Source organism: Procambarus clarkii, unplaced genomic scaffold (genome assembly GCF_040958095.1).
Source record: "Procambarus clarkii isolate CNS0578487 unplaced genomic scaffold, FALCON_Pclarkii_2.0 HiC_scaffold_174, whole genome shotgun sequence".
Classification (NCBI taxonomy): domain Eukaryota; kingdom Metazoa; phylum Arthropoda; class Malacostraca; order Decapoda; family Cambaridae; genus Procambarus; species Procambarus clarkii.
The window spans coordinates 321,079-336,671 of NW_027189207.1; the positions used below are offsets into that span (position 1 = coordinate 321,079).

Here is a 15,593-nt window from a genome sequence, read left to right on the forward strand (position 1 = left end):
CTACTCAGCAATTCACAACTGTCGTCAACTTCAGAGAGGTGGTGGCACTGCTCTTTACTACCACCATGAACTAACATGCTTAAAAGAAATTAGAACCAGAGACTGCTATGGGGAGTATATCTTCGCCAGCTTCAGAGTCAAGGGTGCCGAGTCTGTCTTGACTGTGGGTGCAGTTTATAGAATTCCTAACACTGATGTGTCCGAATTCAACTCAAACCTTAGAAATCTAATACTTGATAACAGACTGAACAAAAACCACCTAATTATCGCAGGGGACTTTAATATTGACCTCTGCGAGCCTGAACACCCTACTGCTGTTAGCTTCCTCAACTGTATGAATTCCTGCTTCCTCATACCCTTAATCACTAGACCTACTAGAATCACTGATAGCACTGCCACGACGCTCGATAACATCTGGACAAACATAACCTCTCCGCTTACTTCAGGTATAATCACCGATAGCACTACAGATCATTACCCCATATTTCTCTTAACTAACATTAGCAAACCACCTCTTGAGTCAAGAGTGATACGTTTTAGACTACACAATGAAACTGCTATAGACAATTTTATAACTGCTGCTGATAATGTCAACTGGGAGTCCGAGTTAGGTAACATAGTGGACATCAACCTAGCAGTGCAATCTTTTCTTCAAAAAACTCTTAGCCTTTATAATACCCACTGTCCTATGCTTACAAAACAAGTCACAACCAAAAGGCTTAACAATCCCTGGCTTACAAAGGGAATACTTAAATCTATTAATAAAAAACATGACCTTGAGAAGAAGTATAGGTTAGGAATTGTCTCCAAAGAATTCTCAAAGAATTACTCATTATTGCTGTCTAAGATAATTAGACGAGCCAAAACTAAATACTACGAAGATAAATTTACCCAAATAAAGAGCAACATTAAACAAACTTGGAGAACAATTTCTCAAATATTGGGATCAAAGAAGTCTTTAAATAACAAACCGACTCTCCTGTCTAATAACGATGGTCAGCTTTCAGCCTCTGATTCTGCTATTGAGTTCAATAGGTTGTTCTCTTCCATTGGTTCATCCCTTGCAAATGATATTCCATCTTCCAGTACAGACATTAATGACTATCTTTCAGGTAACTATCCACAGTCTCTGTACCTAAAGCCTATTAATTCCACTGACGTCAATGAGATAATCCTTTCCCTTAAAACCAAGTCTGGTGCCCTTGAGGAGATACCAACTTTAATTTACAAAAAAGCCTCCAGATCTTTAGCCCCTGCTATTGCTTTGCTCTTCAACAAGTCACTTGAACTCTAAACCTTCCCAGATATTCTAAAAAAAAGCGAGAGTAACGCCTGTCCACAAATGTGGTAATCTCACAGATGTTAACAACTACAGACCTATATCTATCCTGCCAAACTTGTCAAAAATTTTTGAAAAAGTAATCTATAAGCAGCTTTACTCATATCTAGCCAAACTCAATATACTTAGCCCTTGCCAATATGGCTTCAGACCCAAAAAAAGCACTAACGATGCACTTATTAGTATGCTTAACTCGATTCATACAGCTCTTGATAAAAATGAGTTCCCTGTTGGGTTGTTTGTGGACCTGCGTAAAGCTTTTGACACTGTCAACCACCAAAACCTTCTTCTTAAATTACATCATTATGGAGTCAGAGGACACTTCCTACAATACCTCAAATCCTACCTTACTGACAGGCTCCAATATGTTTCTGTGAATAATACAATTTCTCCCACCCTACCCATCAACATTGGTGTTCCCCAGGGCAGCATACTTGGCCCTCTCCTCTTTCTCATCTACATTAATTACCTTCCAAATGCCTCCCAACACCTCAAACCAATTCTATTTGCTGACGACACAACCTTCATTTACTCCAGTCCTGATCCCCTTGCTCTAAATACCACAGTAAATACTGAGCTAAATAAAGTCCATCTGTGGCTAACTGCCAACAAACTCACCCTTAACATTGACAAAACCTTTTATATTCTGTTTGGCAATAAATCCTCTAATCAAATAAATCTCAAAATAAACAATACACAAATTTGTAACAAATTAGATGGCAAATTTCTTGGCATTCTCATTGACCACAAGCTTAATTTCCAGGGACACATTCTAAACATATCAAAAAAAGTTTCAAAAACTGTGGGCATTCTTTCTAAGATCAGATATTATGTACCACGCCCTGCCCTGGTGACTCTCTATTACTCCCTTATCTATCCATATCTCAACTATGGTATTTGTGCTTGGGGCTCTACTACCCAAAATCACTTACGTCCTCTAATTACTCAACACAAAGCTGCTATTAGGACAATATCCAATTCTGGCCCCAGACATCACTCGGTACCCCTACTTAAATCTCTGAATATGTTAGACATTAAGTCACTGCACATTCTCTCATGTGTATTATACATATATAAAACGCTAAACTATAATGCCAATCCTGATCTCAAAAGCTTCATAGAAGGTTGTATCAGAACCCATGAGCATCACACCAGAAATAAATACAGTTTTGATATTCCTAGAGTACGACTTAATCAAACTAGAAATGCTCTACAAATCAAGGGGCCCAGAATGTGGAATGACCTTCCCAACCATGTTAAAGACTGTACCTCTCTCAACCAGTTTAAGTTAAAATCGAAGCTATACCTAATAAATTCCCTGTAACCTACCTTACCCTTCTATTGTCAACCAATGTCTGTTTTTTTCTTTAAAGAGCGCTGTTTGTCGACATAATTGTATTTGTGCTGCTTTTTCATCTATGTTTTCATTTCTTGTTTTCATTCTACTCATTATGCTCAATTAGTATTAAGCTTGTCATTTAAGTTTATCATGCCCGAAACGCTTTGCGTAATAGTGGCTTTAGGCATTGTATGTACTAGCTATACCTATAAGTCAAACAATCCTTGTAAATATTGTATGTATGTATGTACCTTACCTAAATAAAATTGTTGTATTGTTGAGTAGTATCATCTTTCAACCATGTTTCAGTAAGTATAATAAAAGAGAATTTGTTGTCAATAGCTTCAATCAAGGCACTAACATCATCGAAGTGTTTACCTAGGGATCTAACGTTCAAATTGATTACAGAGATATTGTGACTATGAGTTAATACATTGTTTACATCATGTGCTGCAAAATATCTGCAATTTAGATCATTAAAGTGATTATTGTCATAGATAGTGGATAAGAGGTTAAGTTCTGGGTCTATACTTGACTGCATAAAAAAAGCTGATTGCAGGAAAAACAAGAAAAACAAAAAGAAATAAATGTACACAATACTGTACCAAACAAACACAAAAGGGGCTTACAGGGGTACAATGGAGTAAGGGAGTATGGCTAGGCTAGGCAACCTAGGTAATGAATGAGATTAAAGAAAAAAACATATAAACATGGACTATACAAAACACAAGATATAGATATACAAAACACAAATACAAATAAGACTAAGCAATACAAAAAAAAATTGAGCAAAAATGAAAAATGAGGTAGATTGCTTACAGGTACTCTCAGGTACACTGTAAGTAACAATAGACAGAAAATATATATCAATATAGAAAAGAATGTCACAATACAATAAGATAAGCAATTACATGAACAGATGAAAAACAAATCTGCTATAAAATAGGAAGTAATTATAGCAAAACACAATATAATAATATAACAATACAATAAGAGCTTACAAAGTATTGAGTCTGCTAAATTAGAGAATAATTATGGCAAGACACAACAATAAATGCAAGCAAACAAGGAAGTGAAACAATTAGAGGTAGAATTAAGGTCACTAGATAGCCATGGAGGATACACAAGTTTGGCGGAGAGAACAAAAAATCAGTAGAGACTGTCAAGATGAATATATAAAAAAAATTGACAAATGATAATTGTAAAGTAAAATAATCTTAAAGATAATAAATTTTATTAAGCTTAGTTTTAACTTATAATTAGTATGAACTTAATTAAAAGAACAAAAATGAGATCAATAATTGATTTCAATAAATGACATAGATCAATACAAATAAATTTAAAATATAAATGGAATAGGGTAAGATTAGATTTAAGAGTAAAATTTTACAATGAAACTGAGGTAGATGCTTGCATAAGTGCATGGAGACTTGATGGATTATTTAGGAAATTATATGAGTAGGAGAACATCAGGTAAATGGTAAGGCAAGTTAAGGCAAATTAGGCAGTTAGGGCAGTTAAGGCAAATGGTTATGTACCACGCCCTGCCCTGGTGACTCTCTATTACTCCCTTATCTATCCATATCTCAACTATGGTATTTGTGCTTGGGGCTCTACTACCCAAAATCACTTACGTCCTCTAATTACTCAACACAAAGCTGCTATTAGGACAATATCCAATTCTGGCCCCAGACATCACTCGGTACCCCTACTCAAATCTCTGAATATGTTAGACATTAAGTCACTGCACATTCTCTCATGTGTATTATACATATATAAAACGCTAAACTATAATGCCAATCCTGATCTCAAAAGCTTCATAGAAGGTTGTAACAGAACCCATGAGCACCACACCAGAAATAAATACAGTTTTGATATTCCTAGAGTACGACTTAATCAAACCAGAAATGCTCTACAAATCAAGGGGCCCAGAATGTGGAATGACCTTCCCAACCATGTTAAAGACTGTACCTCTCTCAACCAGTTTAAGTTAAAAACGAAGCTATACCTAATAAATTCCCTGTAACCTACCTTACCCCTCTATAGTCAACCCATGTATGTTTTTTGTTTTTTTTTGTTTTTCAAATCAACGCTGTTTGAATGTAATTTTCTGTAATAATTTGTAATTGTATTTGTGCTGCTTTTTCAACAATGTTCCCCCCTCTTTTACCTCTATTTTTATTTGTACTCAACGCCTTTTTTTCTTTTTACCCATTAGTTTTAAGCTTTAGTCATTAGTGTTTTTTCCTGCCCGAAATGCTTTGCGTAATAGTGGCTTTAGGCATTGTATGTACTAGCTCTATCTATAAAGCCAACAAACTTTGTAAAATCTCTTTATGTATGTACCTTTACCTAAATAAAAATTATTATTATTATTATTATTATAATCTTACAGAGGCACTTTACAATATTAACTGGGATTCTGAATTCAATAATACCCATGATATAAATTCATTAGCTAACCTCTTCCTCTCCAAAACTCTAAGCCTCTACAACCTTCATTGTCCCCTTCTTACCAAGCAAGTAACTGACAAAAGATTAAACAATCCATGGCTCACAAGTGGCATTCTCAACTCAATCAACAAGAAACATGAATATGAAAAGAAAGTTAGGATTGGCCTAGTTTCAAAGGAAGTAGCTAAAAGGTTCTCATCAATGCTTACCAGTATCATAAGAAAGGCAAAACTTGCATATTATGTGAATAGATTCAATGAAGCAAAAGGCAACATGAAAAGCACTTGGAAAACTATCTATAGTATCCTAGGAACTAAACAACACTCACATAACCAAATAAAACTCTACAAGGATGGGGATATACCGTCAACTGATTTAGAAATGGCAAATGAATTTAATAGTTTCTTTTCATCGGTTGGTGCTAATCTTGCCAGTAAAATCCCACAGACTCAGACACATATTAACACATATCTCTCAGGCAGCTATCCAAACTCTCTTCTCCTTTCACCAATCAGCCCGGCAGATGTTGTGTCCATCATACATTTTCTAAAAACCAAGGCAGGGAACACCAGTGAAATTCCGTCCATTGTGTACAAGAGAGCCTCCCATGCCCTTGCCCCACTCATAGCACTACTGTTCAACAAATCTATAGAGTATCACACCTTCCCTGATATCCTCAAAAAAGCAAGAGTAACGCCAGTCCATAAAGGAGGCAATCCGGCGGACATAAACAATTATAGACCAATATCAAATCTACCCATTCTATCAAAAATATTTGAAAAAATTATTTACAAACAGCTCTATTCCTACCTCGTAAAATTCGACATACTCAGCCCCCTCCAGTTTGGCTTCTGGTCCCAAAAGAGCACCAACGATGCAATCATTAGTCTCCTTGACATTATCTACTCAGCCCTTGACAAAAATGAGTTTCCGATTGGACTCTTCATTGACCTAAGAAAAGCCTTTGATACTGTTAATCACAACTACCTCTTACTTAAACTCCAGCATTATGGAATCCGAGGCCTTGCCCTTGACTACATCCGATCCTATCTTAGTGACAGACACCAATATGTAACCATCAATGATACAACTTCTTCCACTCTACCAATTACCGTTGGAGTGCCACAGGGCAGCATCTTAGGACCTCTTCTATTTCTTATATATATAAACGATCTGCCTAATGTCTCTAATATTCTCAAACCTATATTGTTTGCTGACGATACTACCCTTATCTATTCAAACCTCAACCCACATACACTAAATAATGTTGTGAATAATGAATTAAAAAAAGTCCACTTATGGATGTCAACGAACAAACTAACATTAAACATCGAAAAGACTTACTACATCTTATTTGGAAGCAAATCATCAAATGCAATTCAGCTACAGATTGACAACATTAACATCAGTAATAAAAATGATGGCAAGTTTCTTGGACTATTCCTAGACAAGAGACTCAACTTCAGCACCCACATTCAACACATAACTAAGAAAGTCTCTAAGACAGTTGGTATACTCTCCAAAATCAGATATTATGTTCCTAACTCTGCTCTCCTCTCACTATATTATGCACTAATCTACCCCTATCTTAATTATGGTATCTGTGCATGGGGGTCTACCACTGCAAACAGCAAAAATCTGCTATCAGAATAATAACTAACTCTGCTTTCAGACAACACTCAGCTCCCTTGTTTAAATCCCTAAACTTGCTAAATATTAACTCCCTCCACACATTCTCTTGTGTCAACTACATTTACAAAACCCTGTTCTTAAATGCAAACCATGCTCTGAAACTCTCCCTGGACAGATGTAATAGGACCCATTATCACCACACCAGAAATAAATATCTCTTTGATATCCCCAGGGTCAAACTTAATCTGTGTAAACACTCTATGCAAATTAAGGGACCTAGTCTATGGAACTCACTCCCTAGTGAATTGAAAAACTGTAAAGCTTTTGCCTTATTTAAAAGCAAAACCAAAAAGTACCTAACTTCATCTTCTTAGTTTCCTACACTGAGCTTTAAATTTGCTCTGTACCTAGTGTTACCCAATCTCCTAATTTTTATGTAATATCAAACAACCTTATCATTGTGTTCATTGCTGTCTTCTTTTATGTGCTAGCCATATGCTGTATTGTGACTACCAATTTTTGTCAACTACCATTCAAGCTGTCATTGCAATCAATCTTATATTGTTTCTGCTGTATTGTGCCTACCAATTTGTTGTCAACTACCATTCAAGCTGTCATTGCAATCAATCTTAGCTACCTATGTGCTTTAATATACTATACCTACAATTTTCTCTCATCTTTTTTTTTCATTTCATGTAATCTGTTATCATTTTTTTGTCTATAAATTTTGCAAGTATTTACCTCCTTAAAATTTTCTTAGATTAAGGACCTGCCCGAAACGCTGCGCGTGCTAGTGGCTTTACAAGACTGTAATTACCATATTTGTATCCTCACATTCCTTATGTACATTCTTGTATATGCATAAATAAATAAATAAATAAATAGTAGGGGTCCCAAGATGCTGCCCTGTGGCACTCCAACGGTTATTGATAGAATGGGAGAGATTATATTAGTGATGGCTACACATTGGTGTCTATCACTAAGATAGGATAGGTAGAATAGATGTAGATGAGAAAGAAGAGAGGGCCAAGTATGCTGCCCTGAGGAACACCGATGTTGATGGGTAGGGTGGGCGAAATTGAATTATGTACCTTCCTGTATATAAATAAATAAATAAATAAATAAATAAATAAATAAATAAATAGTCCATACAATACCTAAAGCCACAAGTACACATAGCGTTTTGTGCGAGGTGAGGGGGGAAAATAAAAACACTTATTTTTTGTGGGTCCATAGAATTACCCAAATCGACCCAAAAGTACCCAAATCCTCCTAGCATTACGTAAGTAATGAAGAAATATGGTATATTTACTTACTAAAATGTTGGTGCTACACGTAGAACATGATCAAACCTATTTTTAACCTATTTACTCCAAACTAATATAATTTCATTATGAAATAAGTAAATAAGTAGCATCAAAGGAAGACGACGGTCCAAGCGTCAATGTTGTGGAGCGACTTATCCAAGATATATCGTTGTTTGGAAAGTGTTTGTTGGCAAATCCAGTTGTCGCACTTCTCTGCACAAATTATCACAAATTTAAATAATAATGTTAACAAGTAGAATATGTATTTTTAATAAAATCTAACATAACTAGCCAGAAAACATTTAACATTTATTAAAAAAATATATGTTTGGAAGTTAAATCGACTTCATAGGATAATAGTTTTGTTATATATACTTGTTATTCGTTGACATGCGTTCGCTACTTAAACTACCATTTACTGTACTTATGTAAAATCTCCCATGTCTCTTCGCTCGGCTTAGACTCGCTTACAAGTATCTCTGGGAATTCTCATTATCTGCTGATGTAGACCTGACCAAATGTAAACTGTGTCAACAAAATTATTCGCACACCCTCAGTCACTATGTGATGTCTTGCCTACAGTAAGCAAATGCTGGATACTTCTGTAGCGAGTAGATTATCCCAATAATATACTCGCTCCAAATGCATTGTTAATATTCCTGTCAACCTTTGGAGATGAATGAGGTGGGGCGTTGCCCGGGCAACACGGTGAGGTGTTGCCCGAGCATATAAGCAGCAGAATAGCAAACATTAACCAGGCTGGTCACCATTTGGTCCGGGAGACATCTCCCGTCACGCTGGGTGCAGTCGCACCTCCACAGATCTCCAGTATCATCTATTGATACTGGTAATGGATCAAAAGGGCCACCACTTACGAGCTATTCATGCCCGTGCCACGTTTTGGGTGGCTTCATCTTCATCTTAACACATTCATAAGGGAGACATCTCCCGTCATGCAGGGTGCATTGCACCTCCACAGATCTCCAGTATCAGCTTTTGATACTGGTAATGGCTTAAAAGGGCCACCACTTACGGGCTATTCATGCCCGTGCCACCTTTTGGGTGGCTTAATCTTCATCAATCAATCAATCCCTTCTCCACACGGGAGACATCTCCTGTCACGCAGGGTGCAGTCGCACCTCCACAGATCTCCAGTATCAGCTCTTGATACTGGTAATGGCTCAAAAGGGCCACCACTTACGGGCTATTCATGCCCGTGCCACCTTTTGGGTGGCTTAATGCTTATCAATCAATCAAACATTAACCAGAGTCTACTTTCAAGTGTGGTCTAGAGCAGACACTTGCGAGATACTGTACCGACGCTCAGTGCGCTCAACTCACATCAAAGTATCACCTGTGTACTTCTGTATATTCGACCAAATATATATATATTATCTTAGTGTCTGTGTTTATTTGTCACCATACTTTACGTAACAATAGAACCGTTACATTGGTGACCCCAGATAGTTTCGACGATACCCAGCCACGATGGACTACAACATGGACTCTCACTGGACCTCCACTGCTGCTGCTTGCTGTGGACCGCAGCCACTTGTCATGGAACGTTGCCAATACCCTTGCCACAGCTATGATTTTCATCGCGATCATCTCTGCATTTTCATCTACTACAGCTTGCTGCTCCACGATCACTACTCACTCATCTGGCAGCTTCATCAGTAACTACATAATGTGGGATCTACAGCCTGTCCTGCCGACTCTCCGTCGCTGCCAGGGCACTGCTTGTTCTACAGGGGCGCCCACGAAAGCTGCTCTTTCATCAGATTCATCTACACGTTCACTGCATTCTGATACTCTGCCGACTCAAGCACTTTGCGCAGTACAGGACTTACAGCTTGCGTTTCCGACTCTTCGTCGCCTCCAGGACAATTCAGCTCTAGCAGTGATTCCCTCGTTGTCCTAACTACGTGCCTACATTACCTCATATTGTCCTGGTGCCCGAGCCCATCCGCCCCGGATCTAAATGCTCCACCAACAACCCAAGACGCTACAGCTTCGACACAGAGCAGACAGCAGACTACGACCGCATCGAGCCGCCACGCTCTCGCTCCCTGAGTTCAGACACTCACAATTCTCAATCGAGCCGCCACGTTCTCCCACATAGAGCTCCACGACTCCGGCCTCACTCAGCTCTCTGCTCTGCTCCAGGCTTCGTCTCAACGTCTGCGACACTGCTAAATCCAGAGACACATCCGCCGACTACGCAGTTCACTTTTCGACCACAGTTACCAGCAGCACCGCCACCTACGACGACGGACGATCCTGTACGACCTCCCACCCTACAACCCCAGTTACCAGCCGCACCACAACCTGATCCTACGACGACGGACGATCCTGTGCGACCTCCCACCCTATGACCCCAGTTAGATGACATCAGCGAAGAGGAGGAAGTTAACACTTTCGCGCTTTAGATTAGAGATAACTCGTCACTGTTTTTTCTTACGATTCCGCATAACAGACTACTTTTCTCGTCCATCGAAAAAATATTTCTATAAATTCCATTTTTTAACCGAAATGGATGGGGATACTCTCAGATTGGCCTTAGCCTTGTGACTCAGCCTTATTGGCGTGGAACAGCGAGGAATGGCCAACAACAACAAGCATACCACATGTTCCCGACATAGATGCCAGCGCAGCTCCTCCTGCTGACGCGGCAGTTTCAACACCCGGGCCATCTGGTGCGAGGCGTCCTCTGTTCACCTCAACACCTCAAGCCCACTCATCAACCACAAATTCTGAAATGGACATTGAGGACATAGAACCACTTGATGTTTCTGATTTCATAGAAGATTCTACTACAAGTTTGGTGGTTCCTGTAGAAGGCAATATTCCTCCAGTGCATCCAAGAAATACAAGAATTATAGATTCAGAACAACGTCTCAACTACAAGTTGACGCATGAACTCGTGCACTTGGCTAAAAAAAAGATGCCGTGTTTGTTTCAAGTCTGGCAAAAGGAGGGACGTGATATATGGATGTAAAACTTGTGATGTGGCACTGTGCGCTGCGCCTTGCTACACAAGGTACCACCGAAGAAAGATATTTTGGGTGGAGAAAAAATAACCACCGCCAACAGCTTCACTCCACCTAAGAAACATCAGATGAGCAACTTCAGGATCAGAAGCCTGAAGATGGTGGAGTGAAGAAAAAATGCTCAACTGTTGATCTTCAATCAACATAGACAGGGTAAGTACACCTATTTGGAATTTTTTATCTATAAGAAGTTATATTATATACGTTTTGTAGAGAATTTATTTGCGAATTGTTTGGTACCAGAATGAATATTATATCACATAAACTTCTATGAGTAAAAAAAAAAAAACACAAAGTATGTTTGGGGGTGTGGCGGGTGTGGCTCTGGGTGTGGCGGTCGTGTGGCAGTGGGTTCCCTTTAGCCGTTGATATATCCGACACGTGGGAAATATTTGTATGTGTTATGTATATGTCTGTGTAGGGAATTTTACTGCGATCACTGTCATACAAATTATAAAATGTTTCAACAAGTATAAACATGACAAACATCAAGAACGAAAACAATGCGTTCGTTTCTGCCGCGAACGCATACTGAGCGACGTGGTTCTATATTTGGCGGTTCTCTTACACATGCTTTGTACAAATGTTATACATTTCATCTTATAGAAAATTTTATTGCGAACACATTGGTATAAAAAAGAAATACGTACATAGAAAAGTAGGGTCAGGAAACGTATAAATGTATAAACTTTCCAAGCATGATTTCCCCCCCTGTGTTTTCGCCAGTGCGCTCGCGGCTAACTACTCTCCACTTCACACACTCTTGCAAGTAGGCAATTACCTATATTAAACATTTATATGCATATGTCCGTGTAGAGAATTTTATTGTGATTCCAATGATACCAAAATTAGCGATGTAGGACAACTGTAGGCTTCGCAACCATTAAGAGAGTGGAAACATTTTGTTGCTGTTTGGCGCTCTCGGCGAGTGATCTGCATAGTTTTTTATTTGGTGTTGATACTCCTTATGCTTGGGCGGCATTTTATAGGTATGCTCTTATAGACAATTTCATTGCGAACACAGTGATACCAAATTTAAATACGTGCGCCTTCAATTATTGTCAGGACAGTCAAAAGAGTGTACACTTTTTCGGTCTTACCGCATAGGCGCGCGAAGTGCCGAAAGCATCTGGGGTATTGATTTTTTTTGAGCGCCGAGAGCGCGAAAGTGTTAACTTTGATGGTTATGTAACGCGAGCAGGGCGTACAATTCACCGACCAGCTAAGTTCCTTGATCAAGTATTTTTCCTTTCATCCCCTGGGAGGGGAAGTTCTGTAGCTAGTAGATTATCCCAATAATATACTCGCTCCAAATGCATTGTTAATATTCCTGTCAACCTTTGGAGATGAATGAGGTGAGGTGTTGCCCGGGCAACACGGTGAGGTGTTGCCCGAGCATATAAGCAGCAGAATAGCAAACATTAAACAACTTGCACTTCAAATACTAGGACAAAAACAGTGGAAAGATAATGTGGAAATAATTACCACCATTTTGTATCTTGGAGCAGTCGCTAAAGGCAAAGGACTCAACATAACTTTAAACTGGATCCCATCCCATATTGGAATCCCATTAAATGAAAAAGCTGATGAAATTGCTAAATTGGCAACTCGTCATCCAGTGACACATAAAACAATTCAACCCAGCCTAGAGAACATAAAAAACATCATCACCAAAAAACTCTCACATCTCAACAAAGCCTACCTACACCAGAGAGTAGCTGAAGGTTCGCCATCTGCAACATGGTATCTTCAGGCTACCAAATTAGAAAGGTTAAATATCCCAAAAGGAATCCACAGGGAAATAGCAGTTAGGTTATATAGACTACGTCTAGGTTACAGATGCAACTGGGAGATTGGTGAACCCCGACAGAGAGAGTGCATCTTCTGCCAAACTGTCACAGAAAAGCCATTACTTCACTATCTATTGGAATGTGAAGCAACCAATGACCTTAGAAGAGCTTTAAGAGTTCCTAAATCATGCAGTGGCCACCCTGAAGCCATCAACACAGCCACTCTCCTGGTCAACAAAGGTGTCCAGCAGCTGGACACCCTCATAAAGACTGTGAAGCAGTATCCTCCCCCGCGATAACAGCTTGATGGTTAAAAGCAACCTCAGAATACTGAGAAAAAAAAATTGTACCACTTACGGGCTATTCATGCCCGTGCCACCTCTTGGGTGGCTTAATCTTTATCAATCACCAATCAATCAAACATTAAACAGAGTCTACTTTCAAGTGTGGTCTAGAGCAGACACTTGCGAGATACTGTACCGACGCTCAGTGCGCTCAACTCACATCAAAGTATCACCTGTGTATTTCTGTATATTCGACCAAATATATATATAGTATCTTAGTGTCTGTGTTTATTTGTCACCATACTTTACGTAACAATAGAACCGTTACACTTCGCTAAGATTTCGGGCAGCACATCATTATGAATGAAGTACTTACACATTTCTTGGACACTATTGATGGTGTTATCTCTAAATTCAGCGATTTTTTCACATTCCATTATATAGTGACGCAAAGTATGCGAATAGTTCTGCTGACAGTTTACATTTAGTCAACTCTACCCTTATTAATATCCCCCTTTGTTATGTTCATTCATAGAATCACTTGATCCATCGTCCAGGCCACGTAACCCAAATTACACTGGTAATAGCACTTATGCTTATTATAATGATTCTAAATTGCATGTACTAAAACGCACTGCCAGAAGAATTAATTGGACTAGCTTATAGAAGGACCCGCACTGCTGAAATGCTTAAGCTCTTTCAAACGGCTCTGGCTGAGGCCAGGGAACGTATGGTAGAGCTGAGGCAGACAGACTGGGAAACTTTTGTCAGTGGTCTCAATTCTCACACGCCGATCGACTTGGAGATCAACTATGAACATGTTTGCCATACAATTTTCGTTTTCTCTAACAGTCACAAAGCCTATTTGAGAGAACGGCATTTTTGTATTGGATCTTCGTGGTAAGACTATTGTTTTGTTGACACGACGAGTGTAATTAATCGACGTAGGTTTTCCCAAATCAGGCCAAAACTACCCAAAACGTATTAGCATTACGTAAGTAATGAAGAAATATGGTATATTTACTTACTATAATGTTGGTGCTACACGTAGAACATGATCAAACCTATTTTTTCTCTGAAATAATCTAATTTCATAACGAAATGAGACGTAAATATGTGAGAGGTGACGCCATAGGAAGTCGACGGTCCAAGCGACAATTGTGTGGAGCGACTTATCCAAGATATATGGTCGCCTGGAGAGTGTTTGCTGCCATAACAGCCTCCTGTACACAGTGATCCAGTCGTCGTATTTCATGGCTCAAATTGTCGCAAATTTAATTGGTAATATTAACAAGTAGAATGTGTATTTATAATAATATTTTTCATAAACAACCACAAAATATTTAATATTTATTAAAAAAAAGTGTCTGGAAGTTAAATCAATTCCACATGACAATAAATTTGTTATATAGATACTAGCGTTATTCGTTGGTATGCGTTCGCTATTTAAACTACTCCAGTCCTTTTCGTTCATAGAACACCGAACCCTACACGCTCTCTGATATATTGCTTAATTAACAAATATTCACAAATAAAGATTATATTTATATATGTTATCAGAAAGGCAGATATAAAATAGTTTGTGTTAATGCATCACAGAGATTATACCTTATTAGAGAGGAAAAATATTCATATTTTAAACAAGGCTTCTTGGCCGACGCTCTCCCTTTCGATGGGAACTATGACCTTTTGAAAATCAATGTTAATTGAATCTATATATTATAAAAAACGAAGTTTTTTATGTCATCAGAAAGACATATAAGCTGCATGTTAATACTTTGGTATAAATATAACTGAAGTGAAAGTGAAGATATATGCCTTTTTATAGTTACTTGATGGCTCGCTCAGGGAGTGTGAAGGCCTGCACACAAGCCAATCAATTTTATAATTAATGTACATATATGCAAAGTAACGTCAAAGGTTTTTATTTCAGAATGAAGACAGATGTAAGAGGAATAATAAGAGGAAATGAAGATGAAGAAATGATAAAAAGAATGGCAATAGTGGATAGTAGTAACACACTTACTAACACACTACTAACACACACACTACACACTACGTAACACACACTAACACACACAGTAACACACACACTGCACCAATGATGCAATCATTAGTCTCCTTGACATTATCTACTCAGCCTTTGACAAAAATACATTCTCTAAAAACCAAGGCAGGGAACACCAGTGAAATTCCGTCCATTGTGTACAAGAGAGCCTCCCATGCCCTTTCCTCACCCATAGCACTACTGTTCAACAAATCTATAGAGTATCACACCTTCCCTGATATCCTCAAAAAAGCAAGAGTAACGCCAGTCCATAAAGGAGGCAATCCGGCGGACATAAACAATTATAGACCAATATCAAATCTACCCATTCTATCAAAAATATTTGAAAAA

The 15,593-nt window shown here is 38.5% G+C and overlaps 1 long non-coding RNA gene across 1 annotated transcript; it reads left to right on the plus strand.

Annotated features, from left to right (window-relative positions):
- The first annotated feature begins 14,195 nt into the window (after positions 1 to 14,195).
- Positions 14,196 to 15,214, plus strand: LOC138361087 (uncharacterized). The gene is made up of 2 exons (XR_011226777.1): positions 14,196 to 14,476; positions 15,129 to 15,214. It is a non-coding gene; the product is annotated as an uncharacterized lncRNA (long non-coding RNA).
- The last annotated feature ends 379 nt before the right edge of the window (positions 15,215 to 15,593 follow it).